The sequence below is a fragment of the Mytilus galloprovincialis genome, chromosome 10 (assembly GCF_965363235.1).
Source record: "Mytilus galloprovincialis chromosome 10, xbMytGall1.hap1.1, whole genome shotgun sequence".
Taxonomy (NCBI): domain Eukaryota; kingdom Metazoa; phylum Mollusca; class Bivalvia; order Mytilida; family Mytilidae; genus Mytilus; species Mytilus galloprovincialis.
The window spans coordinates 24,230,282-24,248,024 of NC_134847.1; the positions used below are offsets into that span (position 1 = coordinate 24,230,282).

Below are 17,743 nucleotides of genomic sequence, written 5' to 3' on the forward strand. Positions count from 1 at the left end.
AAATAATGTCTAACACATATGATTTTTCTTCTATCAGTTTTCAATAATCGAAATATTTTTTCGTCTACCTTTAACAGATTGTACACTAATTGATTGCTCATATTCATATGAATCCAGTTGTAAAGTATTTAACTGCTCTTTTAAATGACGCTTATCACTGGCAACAAAATCAAAATAATACTAAGTCTTATCATTCATATCGTCGTCCGCAACTATTTGGGTTGTTAAACTTTGAACTTTGAACTTTTCGTCTCCAGTGACCTATCGTCTGGCAACCAAAGCAGATGTCTGTGGATTTAGGTTCAGTGTTGTTTTTCTAGTAGACACGAAAACTACGAGCAGTAACACTAGTAACAGGTGCATTGATATTCTCTACATGTATTAGGAATAGTCTCTTCATTTTCAGAATTTCCCATACTAAGTTGAATGTATTAAATTGTAAGAATTCGAAAAAATCATCTAGAGCACTTGACTGCAATGACTCGAATGACTTTAACTACTATCAAACCACCCGTGCATGAAATTCTTCCCGCATACTTTATATATCCAATCAAACAGACCTTTCTATAAATAGCATAAACACATGTTCCTTACCAAACATAACAAACTAGCATCGATATATGTACAACTTTGATAAATATAGATTCTAACACTGCATCGTGTGTGATACGATATTTATCCACTCGAGACAGTTAAATTTTCAAATTTAAAAACGCGAGGCTCACCTAGCGTTTTAAATATTTAATATTTAACTGTCGAGAGTGGATAACTAACGTATTACACGAGATTTGGCGGTGGAATCTGTGTCTCTAATGATTTTCAAACAATACACAGGCAAACTTATTGCTTTGCGACTAATCTGCAAAAAAGATGTGTTCTTTCTATGTGACGTCAGCAGACATGGTCGCCTTTTTTCATGCCGTCACAATAGCGAATTCAGAGGAAAACAAGAATATTCGACGTCATAATTGGATTTTAACCAATGAAGAACTGAGATCAATTAACCACACGTTGATTAAATTTGTTTATACAATGGGTGCAGAAAAGGATAAATTGACGAAGAATTAGAGAAATATAATTATCTGCTGCACATGTTAGATATCTTTTCATCCTTTTTTAAACTTTTTTAATAGTTAGTACTCATTAAAAATCTGATGTATACTGAACTGGATACCATGAAAAGAAGAACTGAATTATTTATTCCCAAACGTGTTATTTATAGCACTTCATCTTTTATATAAGCTTTGGATTTCAAATATTTTGGCCATGAGCATCACTGAAGAGACATGTATTGTCGAAATGCGCATCTGGTGCAGGAAAATTGGTACCGTTAATGTTATTACTACCACTGGGTCGATGCCTCTGCTTTTTGATTGTCTTTAAAACCATGTTTTGGTGACTATATTTCCAACAATTCATGCATGCTGGTGGGCTGTATCACCAGCCCAATAGCCAGAACTTCGAAATGCGCATCTGGTGCAGGAAAATTGGTACCGTTAATGTTATTCAGTACATGTAGGTAAAACATGATCCCCTTTACAAATCCTTTCTCTGGATTAGCTTCTGAAACAAATTCAGCATTTTTATATAGTTCTTGTTAAATATAACAGTAAAACTGGTTAAATCGTGATGAACGGGATAGAATAACCATTATCAATCATGTATAAAACGAATGAATTTGTATTATTATCTTTCAAATATTATTAGTTACATAGTGTGCTAGTGACTTAATACGGTATATATGGGGTCAGTAAATTCCATATAGGGTGAGAGCGAAGCTTGAATTCCCATATGGAATTTACTGACCCCATATATACCGTATTAGGTCACTAGCACACAATGTAACGAATTTATCTTACCGACTATCTTAACGGTGAAATTAAGACTAGTGATTCTCAAAATAAGCAAGTCTTCAATACTGTTAGCACTAAGCAAATACTTCCATTGATCCTACAAAACAGATGCCAACAATAACGACTTGTAAGGTTTAAATGTGTTTTATGAATTTGTTTCAATCTTAATCATCAATTTCTTCGTCTGTTGGAACTTTTAAGATTTTTTCTCAGTACCGTTTTGTTTTTAATAAAGGGACATAACACCATTACTAACCGTGTATGAAATAAGCCCCACCCCCTTCTTACCTAATAAGGAATATAAAGGGACGTAACTCCACTACTAACCGTGTATGAGATAAGCCCCGCCTCCCTACTAACCTTATATCAAATACACACGGTTTGCACGCGGACGCTTTTAACCAATCATATTCCTGGAAATGTATAGGAGGTAAGATAAATAATTATGTTCTTCTCATTTCCCTAAACAGATCATGAAGAGGCATTCTTTTTCATATTCAAATGGCATGTACTGATTTGAATCTAAATATTCATTTTATATAATAAAATTTGCTATTCAATATGATGACAAAACCATACATCATGTAATCAATACTTATCACCTTGATATTTTAAACGCTCTTGTTACTTGTTCTACTTGGTGCGTCAAGGTCCGTGTTACAGCGAACCTAATCTTCCTCTCATCATCGGAAACCTAAGCCAGTTTGTCTGACAGGTATTCTATGACTGTATCCCATCCTGCTGGTGACTTATCAGCAATCGTAATAAACTTGTTCCGCTTAAGAAATTGGTCAAAGGTTATGTCTGCAACTTTGGTTAGCATGTCTCTATCTGTTATGTCAGTGTCATAATGTCATAGAGGTGACTTTCTTCACGTTTAGAACTTGCCATATTACGAAAGTACAAGTTGCAGAGAAACCAATAAAATGCTACTGTACACTTTGACGGATTTGGTTTGTTTGTAAGGATTTGATTTCCTTTCACGGATTTGGCTATACTTTTTGGACCTTTTGGATTATAGCTCTTATCTTTTATATAAGCTTTGGATTTCAAATATTTTGGATACGAGCATCACTGAAGAGACATGTATTGTCGAAATGCGCATCTGGTGCAAGAAAATTGGTACCGTTAATTTTATTGACTGCAATGGCTCGAATGACTTCAAATCACCTGAGTTCACTCGTGCATGAACTCAATATCCCAATCAAACCGACCTTACTATAATTAACCAAACACATGTTAATTATAAACAAACAACATTTTACATGTTCGATTTTGTACAACTTTGATAAATACATCTATATTCTGGGAAAAAAGTTTCTGTTCAACAGAGAACGAATCTGCATGTGTTTAAAAATAAATGGTAGTTTCAGATATATTATGTTCTAATTCGTAACCTCAACCGAACATAACACATTTATCAATATAATACAAAACTCTCACTTGGGAGTAGCCACTTGCAAAAGTCAAGTGCATTTTTATTCAGGTAATAAGTACACGTAATACCTTTTATATCAATGAGAATGATGAGAATTGTCTGTCTCTAGTCTAACTAGCACTGCTACATCAATATTTGCGACTCATCTTGGACTATCAACCTGTAAATAAATAATTTTCATAATTATTTATTTGGAAAAAAGCCTCTAAAGCACTTGACTGCAGTTACTAGAATGACTTTAACAACTATTAAACCACCCGTGCATGAAATTCTACCCGCACACTTCATATTCATATATCCAATCAAACAGACCTTTCTATAAATAGCATAGACACGTGTACCTAACCAAACATAACAAACTAACATCGATATATGTACAACTTTGATAAATATAGTTATTGATTATACATATCATAAAAAAGCAAGAGGTATATTCTTAATTACATTAATTTTGTATTTTTAATAAGTTACAAGTGTGAATAGTATATTTGGATGTATGACAGTGCTTTCTGAAAATAGAGAGTTCTCTGGTTTTCCCTCAATTAGTTTCTATATTAAACTGTGGTGCACAGTGACAGCCAACCTGTACTAAACACTAAAAAGAGCAGCCTCTTTTATTTGTTATTAAATTTTAATGTTCAAGACTGTCGTGAAGGAGACACTAATTTAAATCAGTGCCAACCGTTCATAGATTTTATTCAGATAAAGATTGCTATTGATATCAAATCTGCATATTGGCCAAAATACTATGACTGCTTCGTGTAAATAATATGTCCGTTCCTGTAATTAAATTTTGCGCATTTCAAATTTTCCATTCCGGAATTTCCTTTCAACATTTGTAATAACTTCTTTTTGAATACATTAACATTTTTAACAATGATCATTTAAGAGAACTCAACACAGCTAGCTGCAGAGATTTACGTAAAGAAGAAGAAGATTGCATGCATTGCCAAATGATTCTGATAAAAAATGTTATTTCGGATTGCAGGAAAAGCTCAAAATAAGATGAGGATTACATACGTTGCATTTCTGCATGATGTGATTATAATATGCGACATGGCATCCAAGAAACTGCAAGCATGTTATACTTGTATGGTTCTATTTGTGTTCTTTGAAGTGTTAATTTCTTAGTTGGGTTTGTCCAACAAAAAAAAAGTGCACACGCTGAATTGTCTCGCCTTCTTTACTAGTCATTGAAATTATGTTGATAGTTCTAAATATAAAGCTTTATTACAACTGTCACATAAACTTACCATTAACCAAGAAAATAAAACATTGACCAATGAACCATGAAAATGAGGTAATGGTCAAATGAACCATGTCAGGCAGGCATGTAAAGCTAACTTTAGTTGACCTATTGCTTATGGTTTAAGAAAAAGACCAAAACACAAAACCTAATACTGAGCTATGAACCGTGACAATGAGGTCAAGGTCAAATAAAATCTGTGCGACAGACATATAGATTATAAAATATTTCCATACACCAAAAATAGTAATTGCACATAGTATTAGAAAAAAATACAAAACTCACAAACTTAACTTTTTGACAACTGAACCATGAAACTGAGGTCAAGGTCAGATGACACCTACCAGGTAGACATGTACAATTACAAATCATTCCATACACCAAATATAGGAGACCTATTGCATACGTTATAAGAAAAACAGACCAAAACACAAAAACTTAACTATAACCACTGAACCATGAAAATGAGGTCAAGGTCAGATGACAACTGCCAGTTGGACATGTACGCCTTACAGTCCTTCCATACACCCTATACAGTAGACCTATTGCTTATAGTATCTGAGATATGGACATGACCACCAAAACTTAATCTTGTTCACTGATCCGTGAAATGAGGTCGAGGTCAATTGAAAACTGTCTGACGGGCATGATGACCTTGCAAGGTACGCAAATACCAAATATAGTTATCATATTACTTATAATAAGAGAGAATTTAACATTACAAAAATTCTGAACTTTTTTTCAAGTTGTCACTCACTGAACCATGAAAATGAGGTCAAGGACATTGGACATGTGACTGACGGAAACTTTATAGCATGAGGCATCTATATACAAAGTATGAAGCATCCAGGTCTTCTACCTTCTAAAATATAAAGCTTTTTAGAAGTTAGCTAACGCCGCCGCCGCCGCCGGATCGCTATCCCTATGTCGAGCTTCTTGCGACTAAAGTCGCAGTCTCGACAAAACCCGTAAAAAAGAAATCAGGATCTTCCCAGTATCATTAGTAAAATATTTTATTTAAATGTCGGTAGTGTTTCTATCAAGCTATATCAGTTTTTAAGTGACAACAGTTTACGAGATATGGCAGATATCAATACACATGATCTTAACTCCTACACACGGATAATCTTTTAGACATGAACAGGACTGAAGGTCAAAAGTATTTAACATTTACACTTACTAACATTACCAGTATATATGTTTCAGTCAATGATCATCTACATTCATTCTTCAGCAGGCAACACAGATGTTTAAATGTCGGTGTGACAATTGCACGTATTGTTGATCATCCCCATTCCAGTATAGGTCGTTGTTTTAATAAAAAATAATCAGGCAACAAAGGATGTTAATACCTAGCGAGATAAAAAAAAAAAGACAATCTTTAACATCAGAAAGGGAAAACCAAGCATTATGCAGTTTTGTCAGAAGGAAACCCTTTGCAAACAACTTACAATCCGGAAAAGAGAGTGGTTACCATACAGGAGACTTTAAACGAAAACTGTTCGCAATGAGCTACTGGTTATCGTGCGACAAGACTATTTCTGGGACCCTTGCTTCCAAACAGACATAAAGTAACCCATTTCCAATGGTGCAGAGCTCGCCAAAACTGAAATAAGCATCTTGGAGGAAGATCCATCTGTTTAATGAAGTCGGTTTATCTTTCTTGGCCTGATTATAGCGCGGATTTGAACCATATCGAGCATATATGGAACTTTATGGGGCGTAAAGTGCGCGAAAGGACACCCTCAGTTCAAACATTCCATGAAATAAACAATTCCCTTATTCAGGAATGGTTGCGATTACCTCAGCAAAAAATACGTCAAATTGTCGAAGGCATGAGAAGACGTTTAAAGGCAGTTATCCGTGTGAATGGAGGCTGCACCAAGTACTGACTCTTTGGTGTATAACAAGCATTAGCCTTTCAAAAAGGGCTAGTCGACTCTTAGCTGATGAAAATGGAAAGTGCTCTCGCTTTGTAGATTAATTCATTTACTAGAAAAGCCACGTGCATCAATCAACAAATTTTACCACACACGTGAGGGCACACGTTATGAAGTAGTATATATCATTTATCGTTGTTGTTTACGAAACTCCAGAAGATTCGACTATTTATAGATAAATCAGGTTATCGTTATTCATTACATTTTTAATAGACAGCACTTGCATTTTATCCCTATGTTTTAATTTTAACCTTGTCGGCTAACTTGGCTGACAGGCAGGGTTATACAACACAATTTTTAAACTAGATATAACAATGATAATTATTGAAAAGTTAAACCAAAACTAGCTGGCGATTCCTTAAATGTTCAATAACATTTGGCCCAGTAGTTTCACAGACTGAGAAATTATGTAAAAGTTAACAAAGACGAAATCGCACGACGAACGCCAAGTGACGAGCAAAGCTCACTTAGCAGGGCCATGTTAGATATTAAAAAAAGGAACTCTCTCAAAGTATACCACTAAAGACTAAAGCAGGTCTAATTACCAGCAGAAAACGACCATGACAGAGCAAAAACATTGAATGAACAGTTCACTATAATTGTATCAACAAAGAAGACATCAACTAAATACGTACCACTAAATAAACAGTTACATCCAAAATTGAAAGACAAAATAACTTAAGTATGGGCTAGAACAAAATTAGAATATGGATTCAATACATAAAAAGTATGAGGGCCAGAAGAAATGGACCACACAATGTGTAAAAAAAATAAACCTGAAAAATATAAAATGATTTAGCAGCTGGCATATTATTATTCACAAATTTCTCAAAATCATTAATATTAGCTTGATACCTGATGAATGGACAACAGGAGACATTTCTGCATTTCTGCTAATTAAGTATTTCAGACATGCATTCTCTGCAAGATGCTGCAACATATAGTATGCTACAACATAATGCGCTACCGTCTAGATTATTATAATATCACCAATGCTTTACGTCTTAGATGAATGATTTTTTTTATTAGTTGTTAACTGTCAGTTAACTGCGAGTATCTCAGATCTGTACCTAGTGACTTTTTGTTGGTGGCATGAACAAAACCCGGCCACTTCCACTTGTATTTAGGTCCATATGATGAGTTAAGCTTTTTCAACTGATTTTTTTTTTTGTTCGTTCTTATGTTGTTAAATTATACCACTGTCCCAGGTTAGTGGGAGGGTTGGGATCCCGCTAACATGTTTAACCCCGACACATTCTGTATGTATGTCAAACATCAAACAGGTTCATCTGGCCGTTGATTCAGGGGTATCTCAAGGAACTGTTCTGGGTCAGATGTTATTTAGTAAATGATATCAGTGATATCTCGGAAAATCGAGTGTTTGGCCAGTAGAAACATCCAAACGATCAGATGCATATTGTAAAATAATGCATCATTTCTGTCATTAAAAAAGAACAGAGCAGAATGACTTTTCAGTTGTCTTGACATAGCACCAAAATCATTAAAGACTATCAATATAAATAAAAGTAACTTTCAAATTTTAATATTCCTTTTGTGTGAATGAATAATAATACATGTTTATTGTTATTTTTTTAGTCATGGCGTTGACGGTTTGTTTTCGACTTCTGAGTTTGAATAACCCTTTGGTATTTTTCGTCTGTCTTTCTATGCTTTCTACTATAGTAAAACAGCATACTGAATGAGTAGCACTATTTTCAGTTGTAATATTATGAAACAAAATTCACGGCTGCTTGAGAGGAATTGAATTTTAAGAGAAGAATTAAGCGGCATGATATTTAAAGCAGCGTGGACAATTTGATTTAAAAAACTTAGGACATGACTACGACTTATTTGGTGAAGGCAATGTGCAAATCGTATATATCCATGTAGGCTACTAACTGTTCTCCCCTTTTTGCACACCAATTCGTATTTATTGATTTAAATTCTAGGTGATATGTTTTTTTTATATGTAAATACCAAACAGCATACTTCAGTATTGCAAGGATTTACTATACAAATCCTCGAGTAATGTAAAAGGGTGAGAAAGGCTTTGTTTATAGTGAGAGATTTTATCAAAAACAATGCATAAAAATAAAGTACATACAAGTTTCTATTCTAGTTCCCTGGTTTCCATATCAGATTTTGTCCATACACCATTGTCCTATTAGGTTTCTTTTATGTTTTTTTCTCCATTATACACGAAAAGATACAACGAAAATCACCAATGCAGAACAACGCAACAAGGTACACCACATCACTAATCTTGATTCAAGGCAATTAAGAAAGATACAAAGAAAAAAATGATGCAAAGGATTTCCCCAAAAATTGATTACTTCACAACCTATTTATAGAATCGAGGCCGATGATAATCTTTTTTTTAGGCCTGTAGAGTTTTTTTTTGTGTTGTTGGGTTGCTATCTTATTGACATTGGTCAAACTGGTTTTTAAAGGAAAGTCGAACAGACTATCCTAAATCGCAGGAATGACGTATGCATGGCCTTATCAAATATTTGAAAAACATAGTCTCATCATCTCCTGGTAATTATTTCAATACTACTTATGCTTTAAAATCTTTTATTTTAAATTCATTCCTCTGGTTTAGTCTTGTGAACATGTGTAATATTATATAAAACATGCCTATGTAGATGAAATAACCAAAAAGAAAAGATGTTAATTCTTTCTGTTTCCGTTTTCCGTTCCGTTTTCCGTTTCCGCCGTTTAGCAACACCCCAATCAACAATGATGTGAACAATCATCTTAAGATTTATTTTGAAATGTCTGACATTGTAAAGTTCGATTACAGTAAAAGTTGTAAAATGCAATTTTTGGTTCAAAAATTAATTCATTTTGTTATCAAAATTGTGGTAAATTAGAACATTTTTTCATATATTTTTCTATTCGTTTTAATGTCAATGTTTTCATATTATTCTACAAATATTTTATCATATTCAATCTAAAAAAACATTCTGATTTTCCAAGATTTAAAAAATCTCAAGGTGTTGGGCTAGAACAAAATTAGAATATGGATTCAATACATAAAAAGTATGAGGGCCAGAAGAAATAGACCATAGAATGTGTAATGTCAATGTTACCATTAAAAATGTTATCATATTATTATACAAATATTTTATCATATTCAATCTAAAGAACATTCCGATTTTCCAAGATCTAAAAAATCTCAAGGTGTTGCAATACTTTTTTCCACGTGTATATATAAGTTGCTTCGCTGGGCGCAGCTGGACACGACCGCAGATGTCCAACCCTGAAATTTGGGGCCAAAATGGACACAATGTTCACGCTTGGTACAGGTCTGAATTTGGATTGTAGTAAAGTTGCGACATAATAGGTTTCTGACACAGAATAGCTGTAGCCAAAGAACTTTAAATTGGTAACATGATTTATATTCATTTCTTTGCTTTTGTGCAATACACTATGCTGTTGCGAATTGACCCCTACCCCATACTGTGCTTATACAGTAACCTTTGTGGTATCACAATAGCAATGGCTAACAGTTTACCAATTTGCAGTTAGATTTCTTCTCCAACTAACTGATCAACTGGTAAAATATTTTTGCAGATTGTTGGTTAGCAGGCAGGGTCATTGGACACATTTTGAAAATTTGATACCCTTATGCATACCTGCCAACTGTCACTATTTGCGGGCGATTTCCCCAATGGAGGCTCCCAATTGGAAATTTTGAAAGAGCAATTTTCACGGTGCATAATTTATAGGAAAACAATCAATTTTACCATAGGTATAGCATTGTAAAGGTATAAAGAAGCTAATAAACAACATTAAACTAAATTTGAAGGCCCCTTTAAAAGTTTTGTAGGACTTATAGCCATGTCTGCCATGTTGATTGGCAGGCAGGATTATCGGACACATTTTTAAAACTGTATATCCTATGATGTGACCAAGTTTGGTTAAATTTGTCTGTTTTCAAAGAAGACTTTTGTAAGATTATAAATATTTATATAATTTACCATAAGGGACAACAACTGCTGAATGGATCAGTTAATAATACTAAAGATAATCAAAAACTGCAAAATTTACCTAAAATTACCAATTCAGGGGCAGCACCCAAACAACGGCCTGGCCAATTGTCTGAAAATTTTAGGGCAGATTTTGAGCAAATCCGACATGGGGATACAATTGTTACTTGGGTCAAGATCTATCTGCCCTAAAATTTTAAATTTGTCTATTTTCAAAGAAGACTTTTGTAAGATTATAAATATTTATATAATTTACCTTAATATATATACTTTGGTTTCAGAGATACAAGCCAAAATCTACATTTTACCCCTATGTTCTATTTTTAGCCATGGTGGCCATCTTCATTGGTTGGCCTGGTCAACCGACACATTTTTTAAACTAGATACCTCAATAATGATTGTGGACAAGTTTGTTCAAATTTGGCCCACTAGTTTCAGAGAAGATTTTTGTAAAAGTTAATGGACGCCGGCAAAGACGACACTGGACGCCAGTGGGTCAGATGAGCTAAAAATCATAATTATCGGTAATCAGAAAGGAAAGAAAACACGAGACAGGACAAAGGGATGGACGAACATGTCGTACTGTTAGAAAACTGTCCCAGGTTAGGGAGGGTTGGGATCCCGCTAACATGTTGAACTCCGCCACATTCTAGGTGTCACACCACCAATTACTCCCCCAAATTTGATGTCATTGTTTACTTAATCTACCCAACAAATTTGCAGAAATGAAACTTTTGGTGAAAGAGAAATATATTAAGACCATTTTCAGCCCAAATTTACTTGTCTATGAGTTGACATTAAAAATTGATGATTAATGCGCTCTGTAGTATACAAATTTAAGATTTCAAGAAAACCAGCGGTTATTGCTCCGTAATGGCTGATATGATCTCAAATGAAATGTTGAAAAATGTTGTACCAGTAATAATTAAACCACTTCATAAATTATTTAATTTTATTTTTACTAGTGGAAAATTTCCAAAGACCTGGAATGAAAGTTTTCTAGTTTTTCTCCACAAAAAGGGAAACAAATTTGACCCTGGAAATTATAGGGGCATATCCATCAGCTCCAACCTCGACAAGCTGTTTAATAAAGTTATCTATAACAGACTTATGAACTTCATAAATAGTAAACAACTGAATCAACAAAAATCAAATTGGTTTTAAAGAAAAAAGTCGTACTGCTGATCACATATTTACACTAAAATCAGTAATTGATCATTATAAACAACAAAATAAAAAGGTATTTGCAGCTTTCATTGATCTTAAAAAAGCCTTTGATACAGTTTGGCGAATAGGACTATTTTATAAACTTTTGATACATGATATTCCAAATAGAATTTTTAGAATTGTTTATTCAATGTACAAATGTATACTGACTCAGTATGCAGAATCAAGTTTTCAAATGGACTCAGTTCAGCATTTTTATCTGAGCGAGGAGTAAAACAAGGAGATATACTGAGCCCTGTACTTTTTAATTATTATATTAATGACCTCTCTAATGCTTTAGTCAATTGTAATTCTGATCCAGTTGTAATTGGGGACTTTTCTTTAAATATTCTTCTTTATGCAGATGATATTGTTTTATTGTCTCAAAGTAAAAAAGGACTACAAAATAGTCTTAATGCTTTATATGATTATTGTGATTGTTGGAAACTACAAGTTAACACAGATAAGTCCAAAGTTATTGTATTTAATTCAAATGGTAAAACATTTTTGGACGAATTTACTTACAATGATTCTTGTATTGAAACTGTTAGTCATTATTCTTATTTAGGTATTGTAATAAAATGTAATGGTAATTTCAATTTAGCCATTAATACTCTTATGGAAAAGGCAAGAAAGGCCTATTTCAAAATTAAGAAAACTGTTGGTCTGAATAATCCATGTAGACTACTTGAAAAATTGTTCGATACATTAATATCACCTATACTGATGTACTGTTCTGAAATTTGGGTTGTTAACTCATCATTAAGGGACTCTGAACCCTTTGAAAAATTACACATTAAAATTGTTAAAGAAGCACTTGGTGTTCATTGCAAGGCTTCAAATGATGCTTGTCGTGCTGAGCTTGGTAGAATTCCACTCAAAAATAAAATTGTTTTTTCAAGCATAAATTTTCTAGAGCATATACTTTCATCAGAAAATACACTTGTAAATCAAATTTTCTGTGCAACAAGATTTTCAAACCCCTGGATCCTAAAAACTCAGTGCATTTTACAAAAATTAGGATATTCATATCTTGTTGAAAAAAGTTGTCTATCAAAGCAGCACTTGGGACAAGTAAAACAGAGAATTTATGATCAGTGCTTGCAAAATCAAAATGCAAACATACAGGAGTCTTCTAAGCTCAGTTTCTTTCGTCAAGTCTACAAAATGGGTCAAATACCATCATATGTTGATTCACTAAACAATTTAAATGATAGAGCAGCAATATGCAAAATACGCATAAGTGCACTTTCTTTAATGATTGAAAGGGGAAGACATCTTAATATTCCTAGAGAGGAAAGATACTGTCCTGTCTGTAAAAAGGGGAAATTGAGGATGAACAACATTTCTTATTAAAATGTAATAGATATACCTCAAAGCGAGAAATATTAGAAAATAAAATAAATGTTATATTTCAAATACAGCGTAATATTACCGTTGATGAAAAAATATCTCTATTGGTCAATAATAGCTTAGCATTATTACTTAGACTGTCTTCCTCTTTCATATCAGAATGTCTAAATATAAGAAATAGTGAACTTGTATGATACATCATTTTGTAACTTTTCATAATTTAGCATGATATGTTATCATGGAACCTTTCATTCTACCATGTCAATTATTATAGTTGTATGTACTGCCATAGGTCTTAACCATTTATTAGGTATTTCCACCTTTCCGTGTGGAAAGACCTATTGATTTTGTTCTGATTATTTTTTTTTTTCTTCTGCCTAATTGTTTTCTTGCGGTGTAAAAATGTTTTAAAAGATGTCGCTTAGTTTTTTTGTATATCATATTATACAGTCTATACGCTTTTGAAACTGACCCTGTTTAACCGAACACTTTTCTTTGTAAGAGTTATCTCCCCAAAACACTGTTTTTCTTGTTATCAGATCTCCTCAGCAACCGTAAAAGAAAGCGACAAATTTATTTTTCCAACTTGCTCGTTATATCCTCAGGATATTAGCTTTTATTTTGACCGAAGCTTTGCGAAGACTCCATTTGAGAGTTATTTCCCCTTTTATATTGAAATAAATGAAATAAATTTGTAACTGGAAAACCATAAGTGATAGAGGCCTAGGGTCTTTTGATTTGATGTCCTTGGTAAAAAAAATTGAAAATGAGGTCAAGGTCAAAGGTCAAGGTCATGTTCAAATTTTTGATTTTGGCTTGTTATCTCTTATTTTCAGAAATCATACAAGATATTGACAAAATATTTTCAGACAATTGTTAGTTGCGACATGTCGTAACACATAAATTTTACTTAAAAGGGTATGTAACATTTAATGCGAGTTTTCTCCCCTTTTATATCTAATATTAGTTGTATGGTAATATAATTAACTCATTAACAATATGAAGTAGAGGCCTAGAGTCTTTTGATTTGAGGTCCTTGGTTGATGACCTTGGAATTGAGCTCAAGGTCATAGGTAAATTCAACGTTCTAGATTTTGACCTTTGCTCTTTCCTCTTATGTATACATGATAAAGCCATGGGACTTTTTGCAAAAGGTTGCTAGCAAAGTGACCTTGTAAAATCAAACCGGAAGTGACATTTTGTAAACCGGAAGTAGCCATTTTTTGTACTAATTTAATGTAAAGGTGTCAGACCACCAATTAAAAATCCCTATCTGTTCAACCAAATTTTGCAATTTTCACAGCTTTCTAAATATTTTACCTAAAGTTTAACTTCAAAGAAACCATGTATATCCTTAATTGTACATGTATCAGCTTTCTACATGCCAATTTTCACCATACCTTTAAAGCCTTCTAATAAAATAAAACATCAAACAGAGGTACTCCATCAAACAGAGGTACTCCAAAACAAAAACCTGGTTTTCCAGAAATCTAAAATTAGTATACTATGGAGCGCATTAATCCTCAATTTTTAATGCAAACTCATAGACAAGTAAATTTTGGCTCAAAATGATCTAGATATATTTCTCTTTCACCAAAAGTTTCATTTCTGCAAATTTGTTGGTTAGTTTAAGTAAACAAGGACATCAAAAGCACTATTTTGTGTCACAGTAGGGCTACTTTTACATACGTTCTAAATTGGAGGGAGTAATTGGTGGTCCGACACCTAAAGAGCAAAAAAAGTTGATCAGAAATCTTTTGTTTTGTTTATTCTTAATCCTTAGTCAATTTGAAGTTAAAAACATCCTTTCTGAGCATAATGCGACTCATATTACAAATTTCACAGCTCAATTTAAACTGACTGTAATGTAAGCCTTTGATAGAAAATACTTGAAAATCTCATTTTGGACTAGAGAAAAATAAACTTTCAATATCAAGATCAGCTTTTGTTGATTTTTCCTTGTTTGTTCTACTGCTTTAAAGATTTTCCACAATTTTTACAATGAGTTTAATAAAAAAAATCCAAGGTATTGAAGAGTAAAGGAATATTGACCCCCCTTTTTTACCCCTGGTGTCAGTAATGGGACTATTAACTGATCAAAAGTGCAGTCATGGTCATTTAACTGTTTTATTTACTATCAGTCAATAACATTTAAAGTATAAAACTTTCATTTGGGATAATAAATGAGATTTTTGTGAGTTTATGCAGTGTTTATATCAGTCTATGTTAACTGCCATATACATGGTATGCCGCAATGATATAAGGGGTAAAAATCAAATAATTTCATCAAATCTTCATGACAACAATTTTTTTTGGGTAGCAATCAACCTATGTTTAAATGTTTAACACCACAGAAACAACTTACTGTGCATTTATAACAATTTACAACATTTTTTATAGGAAAGCATATTGTCAGGGTGGGAAAAGCTAAAAATAGCACACATTCAGGTTTAGGCTCTAAATTTGCAATATGTGACTTTTTGCTCCAAAAAAGATTAAAATGTGACTACTATTATTTCAAATGACCAGTTAAGACCAAACAGTCAATTGTTTTCTCAATTTTGGGTTTCACTGCATTTCTCTTAAAGAGCAAAAAAAGTTGATCAGAAATCTTTTGTTTTGTTTATTCTTAATCCTTAGTCAATTTGAAGTTAAAAACATCCTTTCTGAGCATAATGCGACTCATATTACAAATTTCACAGCTCAATTTAAACTGACTGTAATGTAAGCCTTTGATAGAAAATACTTGAAAATCTCATTTTGGACTAGAGAAACATAAACTTTCAATATCAAGATCAGCTTTTGTTGATTTTTCCTTGTTTGTTCTACTGCTTTAAAGATTTTCCACAATTTTTACAATGAGTTTAATAAAAAATCCAAGGTATTGAAGAGTCAAGGAATATTGACCCCCCTTTTTTACACATGGTGTCAGTAATGGGACTATTAACTGATCAAAAGTGCAGTCATGGTCATTTAACTGTTTTATTTACTATCAATCAATAAAATTTAAAGTGTAAAACTTTCATTTGAGATAATAAATGAGATTTTTGTGAGTTTATGCAGTGTTTATATCAGGCTATGTTAACTGCCATATACATGGTATGCCGCAATGATATAAGGGGTAAAAATCAAATAATTTCATCAAATCTTCATGACGACAATTTTTTTTGGGTAGCAATCAACCTATGTTTAAATGTTTAACACCACAGAAACAACTTACTGTGCATTTATAACAATTTACAACATTTTTTATAGGAAAGCATATTGTCAGGGTGAGAAAAGCTAAAAATAGCACACTTTCAGGTTTAAGACTCTAAATTTGCAATATGTGACTTTTTGCTCCAAAAAAGATTAAAATGCGACTACTATTATTTCAAATGACCAGTTAAGACCAAAAAATCAATTGTTTTCTGAATTTTGGGTTTCACAGCTTTCTAAATATTTTACCTTAAGTTTAACTTCATAGAAACCAGGTATATCCTGAATTGTACATGTATCAGCTTTCTACATGCCAATTTTCACCATACCTTTAAAGCCTTCTAACAAAATAACGGACCATCAAACAGAGGTACTCCAAAACAAAAACCTGGTTTTCCGGAAATCTAAAATTAGTATACTATGGAGCGCATTTAAATCCTCAATTTTTAATGCAAACTCATAGACAAGTAAATTTTGGCTCAAAATGATCTAGATATATTCACCAAAAGTTTCATTTCTGCAAATTTGTTGGTTAGTTTAAGTAAACAAGGACATCAAAAGCACTATTTTGCGTCAGAGTAGGGCTACTTTTACATACGTTCTAAATTGGAGGGAGTAATTGGTGGTCTGACACCTAAAAGTATACAGAACCATCTATTTTTGGAATCAGAGTCAAGTAAACTATCAAAACATACCGGAAGTAACATCTCTTAAACCGGAAGTAAAAAATGATCTTCTTTATTTATATCTTTTTGTAAAGAAACCATATATTTTTGGAATCAGCGTTCAATAAGCTGTCATTCGACGCTAAAATTGACATTTAAAACCGAATGTTAATATTTTCATATAAAAAAGATCCGTACTGGTGGAAAGACCATCAATGGTTCTCTGAACAATTGGTTTTTAATTGTTAATGAGTTTGTGCCAATAAAAATATTTGTATTTGTATTTGTTATTTTTAGTGGTACATCAGTTCGGAAGGTCTCTTCTTTCTTATATGGCTTTAGAGGTATGTTGAAAATTGGCATAAAGAAAGGTGATACCTGTACGATTCAGGACATACCTGGTTTGTAAGAGGTTAAACTTAAGATAAAAAATTTAGAAAGCTATGAAAATTGCAAAATTTGGTTGGTGGTCGGACACCTTCTATATGTATGTGCCTGTCAAAAGTCAGGAGCCTGTAACTAAGTGGAATTGTCGTTTGTTTATGTGTTACATATTTGTTTTTCTTCCATTTCTTGCACATAAATTAGGTTGGTTTCTCGTTTGAATTGATTTACATTATCATTTGGGGCCTTTTATAGCGGACTATGCGGTTTGGGCTTAGCTCATTGTTGAAGGCCATAAGGTGACCTATAGTTGTTAATTTCTGTGTCATTTTGTCTCTAATGGAGAATTGTCCTATCTGCAATAATACCACATCTTTTTAATATGTGCATCACCGTATAAGGAGGGTAATGAGATGTTACATAGATTTTATCAAGGATTCATATAATACTATCAGACATAATTGTATT

The 17,743-nt window shown here is 33.0% G+C and overlaps 1 long non-coding RNA gene across 1 annotated transcript; it reads right to left on the bottom strand.

Moving 5' to 3' along the window:
• Positions 1-726: 726 nt before the first annotated feature.
• On the bottom strand, positions 727-16,609 carry LOC143049046 (uncharacterized). Its single transcript, XR_012970023.1, has 4 exons — positions 16,476-16,609; positions 5,718-5,889; positions 3,360-3,451; positions 727-1,563 (listed from the first exon to the last, which is right to left on the bottom strand). It is a non-coding gene; the product is annotated as an uncharacterized LOC143049046 (long non-coding RNA).
• Positions 16,610-17,743: the final 1,134 nt, after the last annotated feature.